Below are 9,074 nucleotides of genomic sequence, written 5' to 3' on the forward strand. Positions count from 1 at the left end.
CCATCCAAAAAGCACATGAAAAGATGTTTAGTATCATTACTCATTAGGAAAATGCAAATCAAAATCACAATAAGAAACCACTTTACATCTACTAGGATGGCTAACATGAAAAAAATGAAAAATAACCAATGTTGATGAGCATACAGAAAAATTATGAATTGCTGGTGGGAATGTAAAATGCTGCAGGTGCTAAAGAAAACAGAATGGAAGTTCCTTTAAAGTTTAAACAGAAGAGGGGCTGGGTTGTGGCTCAGGGGTAGAGCGCTCGCCTAGCATGTGCAAGGCCCTGGATTCGATCCTCAGCACCACATAAATAAAGATATTGTGTCCAACTACAACTAAAAAAATAAATATTTTTTTTAAAAAAAGTTTAAACAGAAGAAAGAAGGAAGTGGGGAAGGGATCAGCTATCATAAAGACACAGGAAAGATCAGTAGAGTAGATATGGGAGAACAAGAGAGGGGAAAGGGGAAGAGAAATGAAAAAAATGAAACCCTAACTCAACTGCCGAGGTACTGGAATGCAAATAAGAATTCATCAGATAGGACCTAGAAAGGTTCAGCAAATTCAGTCGGTGTGCATGGAGTGCCATGGGGGAATAGATCAGTCCTAAAGATAGATGCAATGGAAGGAAGATAGTTCGAGAGAAGAAGATTCTGGAAGTTCATGTTGACAAAGGCATGAAAAGATGGACAGAAGATAATATTCCATGGTAAAGGAGACCAAGAGCCAGGACTGGAACCAGGAGATATTATCATTGGGTTAGATCAGAAGGACCATGCTGTTTTTACTCGACGAGGAGAAGACTGTTTCATGTGTATGGACATACAGCTGGTGGAAGCATTATGTGGCTTCCAGGAGCCAATATCTACTCTTGATAATCGAACCATAGTCATCACCTCTCATCCAGGTCAGACTGTCAAGCATGGAGATATAAAGTGTGTGCTAAATGAAGGTATGCCAATTTATCATAGACCATATGAAAAGGGCCACCTAATCATCGAGTTTAAGGTAAACTTTCCTGAAATGGCTTTCTGTCTCCTGACAAACTCTCTTTGCTGGAAAAACTCCTACCTGAGAGGAAGGAAGTAGAAGAGACTGATGAAATGGATCAGGTAGAACTGGTGGACTTTGATCCAAATCAAGAAAGACGGTGCCATTATAATGGAGAAGCATATGAGGATGATGAACATCATCCCAGAGGTGGTGTTCAGTGTTAAACCTCTTAATGGGGCCAGTGAATAACACTCACTGCAGGCATTTTACATGCAGTAGTGAATGAGTGAAGGACTATAATCATAATATGCTCACTACTTGCTATTGTTTTTGTTTCAATATTAAATTATAGTTGTGTTTCAAAAGTTAAATGAAGAATAAATGCAAATATAAAAGCTCTGACTTTGCTCAGTATGTATGATGGCTTCAGTGTGTAAGAAGCTGTTTGATACCTGTAAAAACTACTTTTAAAAAAGTTCCCCCAGGGCTGGGGATGTGGCTCAAGCGGTAGCGCGCTCGCCTGGCATGCGTGCGGCCCGGGTTCGATCCTCAGCACCACATACCAACAAAGATGTTGTGTCCGCCGAGAACTAAAAAATAAATATTAAAAATTCTCTCTCTCTCTCTCTCTCTCTCTCTCTCTCTCTCTCTCTCTCTCTCTCTCTCTCCCCTCTCTCACTCTCTCTTTAAATAAAAAAAAAAAAAAAAAAAAAAAAAAAAGTTCCCCGGGCTGGGGATGTGGCTCAAGTGGTAGCGCGCTCGCCTGGCATGCGTGCAGCCCGGGTTCGATCCTCAGCACCACATACCAACAAAGATGTTGTGTTCGCCGAAAACTAAAAAAATAAATAAATAAATATTAAAAAAAAAAAAGTTCCCCTAGCATCTGTTAGGCCAGAGTGTTGGGGATGCATCCCAGTGGTATAGCACTTGCCTAGTGCTCCTTTAAAAAAAAAAAAAGTTAAAAATTAAACAAGGGCTGGCTGGAGTTGTGGCTCAGCTGTGGAGCACTTGCCTGGCATGCACGAGGCCCTGGGTTCGATCCCCAGCACCACATAAAAATAAGTAAAATAAAGGCATTGTGTCCAAGTACAACTAAAAAATAAATATTTAAAAATATATATTGTTAAAAAAAATTAAACAGGGGGCTGGGGTTGTAGCTCAGTGGTAGAGTGCTTGCCTGGCACATGTGAGATACTGGGTTTGATCCTCAGCACCACATAAAAATAAACAAATAAAAAGTTATGCTATCCATCTAAAATTTTTTTTAAAATTTTTTTTAAATAAACAGAATGATCATACAATCCTGCAATTTCACTTCTAGGTACATGCCCAAAAGAAGTGAAGGAAGGAACATGCACAGATATTTGTATACCAATGTCCAGAGCAGCATATTAACAATAGCCAAAAGGTGGAAATGACCCAAATTTTCACCAACAGGTGACTAATCAACAAATGTGGTATATACATACAATGGAAATATTATTCAGTCTTAAAAATTGCCAGGCATGGTGACACACACCTGTAATCCTAACAACTTAGGAGTGTGAGGCAGGAGGATTTCAAATTGGAGGTTAGCCTCAGCAACTTAATGAGACCCTGTCTCAAAATAAAAGATAAAAAGGCAGGAGGTATAACCCAGTGGTAAAGTGCCCCTGGACTCAATCTCCAGTACAAAACAAAAGGAATGAAATTCTGGTACATGCTACATGCTACAACATGGATAGATTTGAAAACATGCTAAGTAAAATAATCTACACACATAATGAGGTACCTGGAATTAGGCAAATTCATAGAGGCAGAAGGTAGATTAGAGGCTACCAGGGGCTGAGGAAAGAGGAGTTACAGATTTTTTTATATTTTATTTTTTTAGTTATAGATGGGCACAATACCTTTATTTTATGTGGTGCTGAGGATTGAAGCCAGTGCCTCACATATGCTAGGCAAACACTCTACCACTGAGGCATATCCCTGTCCAATAGATACAGATTTTATGTTGAAAATGATGGAAAGGTTTTTTTAAAAAACATTTATTTTTTAGTTGTAGATAGACACAATACCTTTATTTTATTTTTATTTTTTTAATTATTTGTAGTTGTAGATTGACAGAATGCCTTTATTTTATTTGTTTATTTTTATGCGGTGCTGAGGATCGAACAAGTGCCTCATGCATGCTAGGCAAGCGCTCTGCCACTGAGCTATATCCCCAGTCCTATTTTATTTTTATGTGGTGCTGAGGATCAAACCCAGGGCCTCACGCATGCTAGGCCAGGGGTCTTCCTCAAAACCACAATCCCAGCCCCTTGTGAATGTATTTTATGACACTGAATTATCCACTTACAAAGGGTTAAAATGTTTAATATTATACACACACACACACACACACACACACATAAAATATAAAAGACTACTTAGCTACTTTTTGTGAAATTACCTATTTTTAAGTGGTCTTTTTTAATTTTTTTTTTTAGTTTTCAATGGACTTTATTTTATTTATTTATATTCAGTGCTGAGAATCAAACCCAGTGCCTCACACATGCTAAACAAGTTCTCTACCACTGAGCCACAGCCCCAGCCCTGAAATTACCTATTCTGAGTTTTGTGCCAGGCAGATTAAAGAGGTTGGACCATAAATACTTCTCTGAAACCTCCTTTTTGTTAAACATGTATTGGTCTTCCCAAATCAATACTTTTAAATATACTACAGTCACTTTAACAACTCTTTAGTTTTCTCTTATGTAGATAAGCCATGATTTATTTAACCAGTCCCTAATGCATAGATATTCAAGTAACATTTAAAGTTTTGCTTTTGCAGAAAATACTACTTCAGTCTTGCATTTCTGCAAGTAGTTCGATGGGATATATTCCCAGAGGTAAAAACAATGGTCAAAGGGTAGCCACATTTGAAAATTTTTTTCCTTTAGTTTTTCCTTTAGTTTTTAGTTCTTTCCCACTAAGGAGAGCTACTGGAGTTAGCTGATGTTCTATTACACAGTTAGGAAATATCCAGCTGATCCCACATAGTTGCATTTTGTTTTGTTTTGGCCGGAGGTACCAGGGATTAAACTCAGGGGCACACGCCCTTGGAGCCACATCCCCAGCCCTCTTTTGTATTTACTAAAAACAGGGTCTCACTGAGTTGCTTAGCACCTCGCTTTTGCTGAGGCTTGCTTTGAACTCGTGATCCTCCTGCCTCAGCCTCCTGAGCCGCTGTGATTACAGGCATGCACCACCACACCCAGTTTCCCCACATAGTTTTCAAACCAGAACTGATAAATGGAATTAAAAGACTTTCTGGGATCAGTTAGAACACGGATCAACAAACCATAGCCTGGGGACCAAATGCACCTTGCTGCCTGCTTTTATAGGCCATAAGCTAAAAATGTTGTTGTTTTACATTTTTAAGTAACTGAAAGAAAAAAATTCAGGGAAAATATATAAGAAAAAAAAATTTTAAAGAGATAGAGAGAAGAGAGAGAGGATTTTTTTTAATATTTATTTTTCAGTTTTCGGTGGACACAACATCTTTATTTTTTATTTTATGTGGTGCTGAGGATCGAACCCAGCACCCCTGCGCATGCCAGGCAAGCACGTTACCGCTTGAACCACATTCCCAGCCCAAGAAAATTTTATAAGAAATGCAATCATTTTACTGAAATAGAGCCACACATGTTTACATATCAGCTGCTTTCATTCATTGTAATAGCAGGATTAAATATTTAAGGTCTTGACCTTATAGCCTGCAAAGCCTAAAGTATTCACTGTCTGGCCCTTTACAAAAAAAAAAAAAAAAAAAAAAAAGTGTGCCAACCTCCAACCTGAGCAACATTTTAAAGAGCAGAACCTAGTTCTCTAGGTAAAGGGCAAAGAAAAAATCGTCACCTAGCCGTTGAAGAAATATTGTAAGAAGTTGCTTGGTTTTCTGGATAATTTAGAATGCAAATAGTTTCACATTTTCTTCATTACTGTGGTAGGGTGGTAGGGGAGAAACAACTGGAAGAACAAGTAGCCACAGCAAGTAGCTACAGGACTCCACTTTTTCTGGACTCTCTTGGATGCTAATGTAAAGAGTATTGTGTTTTTAATTTCAAATTCCAATTGCTTATTGCTGGTACATAATAAAGTGATTGGCTTTTGTATATCAACCTTATTTCATGACAATAATAATTACATATTAGTTCCAGGAGATCTATGTCAATTCCTTGACATTTTCTACCTAGACAATCATGTCATCTACTCCATTGGATTCTTGACCCAAACTATTTTTCCTGTAATTTCAGCTTTTTACTTTTGTTTCTCCACCAGTTATAATCATGGTTGCCAACTATAAATAATTTTTCAGAGACAGAGAATATCGTCTCCCCATTTTTTCTGAGACTATCCCTTAATAGAGTAAAAAGGACAAAGGAAGACATGGAAAAGTTAAAATAAAGAGAAAATGCAAGCACGAGTAAACACTGTGATATTACCAGGAAGTTTGGCCTCCTTGTCCTAACTAAGTAACGTAAAGGTTATAGAAATATTTAACTGACTTACTAGAAATGGAGACCAGTCAGCAAAATTTCACCCAGAGGCCAAGGTGCCCTGACCCCGATGCTCAGCCCCCAGCCTCAACCTGCATTGCAGTCCCCCAGCCTCATACCAGTGTTGGATGTGAGAGCCTGTGATTAAGTAAGAAATCAAGCCTCACTGGAGACAGAGGTTCAAGCAAAGTCTGGACAACCACTTTTCTAGAACAGAAAGAAAACTCATGCATCAGAAAAGGTGACTAATGGGGCTGGAATTATGGCTCAGTGGTAGAGTGCTCGCCTAGCTTGCACGAAGCACTGGGTTTGATCCTCAGCACCACATAATGTAAAGATATTGTGTCCACCTAAAACTTAAAAACGAATATTTAAAAAAAAAGAAAAGGTGACTAGTAAGCATACCAAAAGAATATGGCTGCACAAATACCAGAATCTGATCAGATAAAACAGTTTAGGGAATTCCTTGAAATCTGCGATAAACTTAAGAAACATTCTTTTTGGACTGTGTAAAAGACTTCACAAGAAGAGAAGTAAAACCTGAAGAGACCACCTATTCAGAACATTGCTTACAAAAATATTTTAAAATGAGAGGCTGAGGCTGTAGCTCAGTGGAAGAGTGCTTGCCTAGCACGTGTAAGACACTGGGTTCGATCCTCAGCACCACATAAAAATAAATAAAATAAAGGTACTGTGGGTCCATTCACAACTAAAAATATTTTTTTAAAAAAAGAAATATTTTAAAATGACACAAAGAATATCCATGAGATTTCAGGAATATCATATTCAGCAAAATGATGCCCTGGCAGCCAAAGCAGGACTCCTCCGTCAAGATAGAGAAATCCTGCTGGATGGACTTTCAATGAAAGATTGCCAACAGCTATTGCACTGGAAATGAGGATTCATCTGATGGAATCCTCCGAAAGCAGTAGGCACCATGTTAAACCATCTGTCATGACTCTTTGGCAATGGAAACTAATGACAAAACAACAGAAGATCTTATTGTTCAGAGACAATAATAAGATACATTTGTTGAGGCCTTAAGATTCAGCAGCTTGGTCATTTGATTAGAAAAATAAACCATTGTATCCTCCACTGTGATTGTTAATTTTAAAGCAAAATATATGTCTAATCATGTATGATAGAAAAAAAATTACTAAAATAAGTTGAAATATCACTAAAAAAATTACCATATGCCATTTGGGATGGCTGCTGATAGTTATCATCATGGCTTTGAAAACTTGGTTGTATGGACGATGTGTCATCAGTGGATGTGTCTGGAGCAATCTCTGTTTCAGAATCCTCTATTACCACTACATCGTCGTCATCATCATCATCATCAACATTGTTCTCATTCTCATCTTCAATAGTAATAATAATATAATCTAAGAATAAACAAAGAGAAAATTTAAATTAGATATCGCATTAAATAAGTTATGGGTGTTTAAAAAACTTATTTTAGCTGGAAAATTGTATGAAGTCTTTTTATATCTGTAACCATTAAAAGTTAGCTAGCAAACCATTTAGTATGAAGTTTTGAGACACATATGTATGTATGTATGTATGTATGTATACACATTTAGAGGATTGTTTTCTAGTACTTCCAATTTTGTAGAGCAATACATTTTTTTGAGGGGGGTACCAGGGATTGTACCCAGGGGTGCTTAACCACTGAGCCACATCCCCAGCCCTTTTTAATATTTTATTTAGAGACAGGGTCTCACTAAGTTGTTTAGGGCCTCCCTAAATTGTTGAGACTGGCTTTGAACTTGTGATACTCCTGCCTCAGCCTCCCTAGCTGATGAGATTACAGGCCAGCTGCTGGGATTACAGGCATGTGCCACCGTGCCCAGTGAGCAATACATTTCTACACTGGAGCAATAAATTTCTTCTAATTTTAGAAATACGCTGGCCCAGTGGCACACATCCATAATCCCAGCTACTCAGGAGACTAAGGCAGGAGGATCACAAATTTGAGGCCAGCCTGGGCAAGTTAGGGAGACCCTGTCTCAAAATAAAAAATAAAAAGGGCTGGAGATACAGCTCAGTGGTAGACCACCCCTGATGGGAGGGAGGGAATGTCACCATTTGTTCCATGCTACAATGCGTTCCTTCAATGATTTGCTTTTAACTCTTAAATTATGAAACTGATGTTACATGGCCATACTTATGCTGACCATGAATTTCAAATTTTGTTCTCTAAAAAATAATACTTGTGGGGCTGGGATTATGGTTCAGTGGTAGAGGGCTTGCCTACCATGTATGAGGCACTGGGTTTGATCCTCAGCACCACATAAAAAAGTAAATAAATAAAATAAAGTTATTAAAATAATAATACTTGTGATGATTAAAATGTAAAAATAAGGCTGGGGTTGTAGCTCAATGGCAAAGCATTTGCCTCCCACATGTGAGGTGCTGGATTTGATCCTCAGCACCACATAAAAATAAGTAAAATAAAGGTATTATGTCCAAAAAAAATTTTGTGTCTAAAAAATTTTTTTAAAGAAATGTAGAAATAAAGTACAAAAGTAAATGTTATGAAGTAAATTAAATTCAAGCTGAATCTCACAAAATGTGAAATAAATAGCCACAAAGGAATTAGATGGAAAAATATCAACTTAGTACACCATTTTAGTGGATATGAAAAACAACACATTATGCAGAGTGTCTAATATCTAAATGGCCTTTCTTATTTCTTAGAGTTGGCCAAAAAAGAATATTTAAGTGTAAACTATTTACTCAGAGATCACGTTTTTTGGTTTCATCATAACTTGGATCCCTATATTTCAAATAGATCAAAAGAGATGAATAAAGTCATCAGTTAGACAGAGGTACATATGGTGGTGTACAAATGGTACTAAATTAGGAATTATGAAGGTTCCAGATCAGATTTTGAAGTTATACAAAAGTATGACTTTTGGGACAGACACATCAACTCTTTTGCCTCTGTTTTCTCATCTATAAAATGTGTAGCTGGGGGACTGGGGTTGTGGCTCAGTGGTAACGCGCTTGCCTAGCATGCATGAGGCACTGGGTTCGATTCTCAGCACCACATACAAATAAATAAAATAAAGGCTCATCAACAACTAAAAAATATTTTTTAAAAATGTGTAGCTGGGTTTTAAAAGTCACTCCAAATATTAATATTCTTCTTGGAAAAAAAATTAGAAACTATCAAATAATCTAAACAAAAGGATTAAGTAAAAATTAAATAAATTATAGTATATAATTAATGAGAAGCATGTTTTAAAAAAAACATGCTTGTAAAATATTAGATATGTTTGTAAAATAATGTTAAGGAAGGGGAAAGGATTCAAAACAGAAAAATGCATCATACTACTCACTTTGAAAGCCACAGAAAACATATCAAAGATTATTTGGGTGACTATTTCTAAGTAGCAAAATAATTATCTTATTAGACCTCCCTGTCAAAATCTACAGTAAACTTTAGGTTTTACCATCAGAAGAAAATAAAAAATGTTATTGAAATTGTATTAAGACAAATTTTGGATATTAACAAATTTTCACACTTGAACTAGTAAAGCTATTGACAACTTC

The 9,074-nt window shown here is 36.9% G+C and overlaps 2 pseudogenes across 2 annotated transcripts; both read left to right on the forward strand.

Annotated features, from left to right (window-relative positions):
- The first annotated feature begins 508 nt into the window (after positions 1-508).
- LOC308639668 (dnaJ homolog subfamily A member 1-like) lies at positions 509-1,220 on the forward strand (annotated as a pseudogene). The gene has a single exon. The product of its transcript is annotated as a dnaJ homolog subfamily A member 1-like (transcript).
- A 4,710-nt stretch (positions 1,221-5,930) lies between these two features.
- On the forward strand, positions 5,931-6,414 carry LOC308638978 (mitochondrial import inner membrane translocase subunit Tim9-like; annotated as a pseudogene). The gene is made up of 2 exons: positions 5,931-6,064; positions 6,292-6,414. The product of its transcript is annotated as a mitochondrial import inner membrane translocase subunit Tim9-like (transcript).
- Positions 6,415-9,074: the final 2,660 nt, after the last annotated feature.

The sequence above is a fragment of the Spermophilus citellus genome, assembly GCF_964194105.1.
Source record: "Spermophilus citellus genome assembly, chromosome: X".
Taxonomy (NCBI): domain Eukaryota; kingdom Metazoa; phylum Chordata; class Mammalia; order Rodentia; family Sciuridae; genus Spermophilus; species Spermophilus citellus.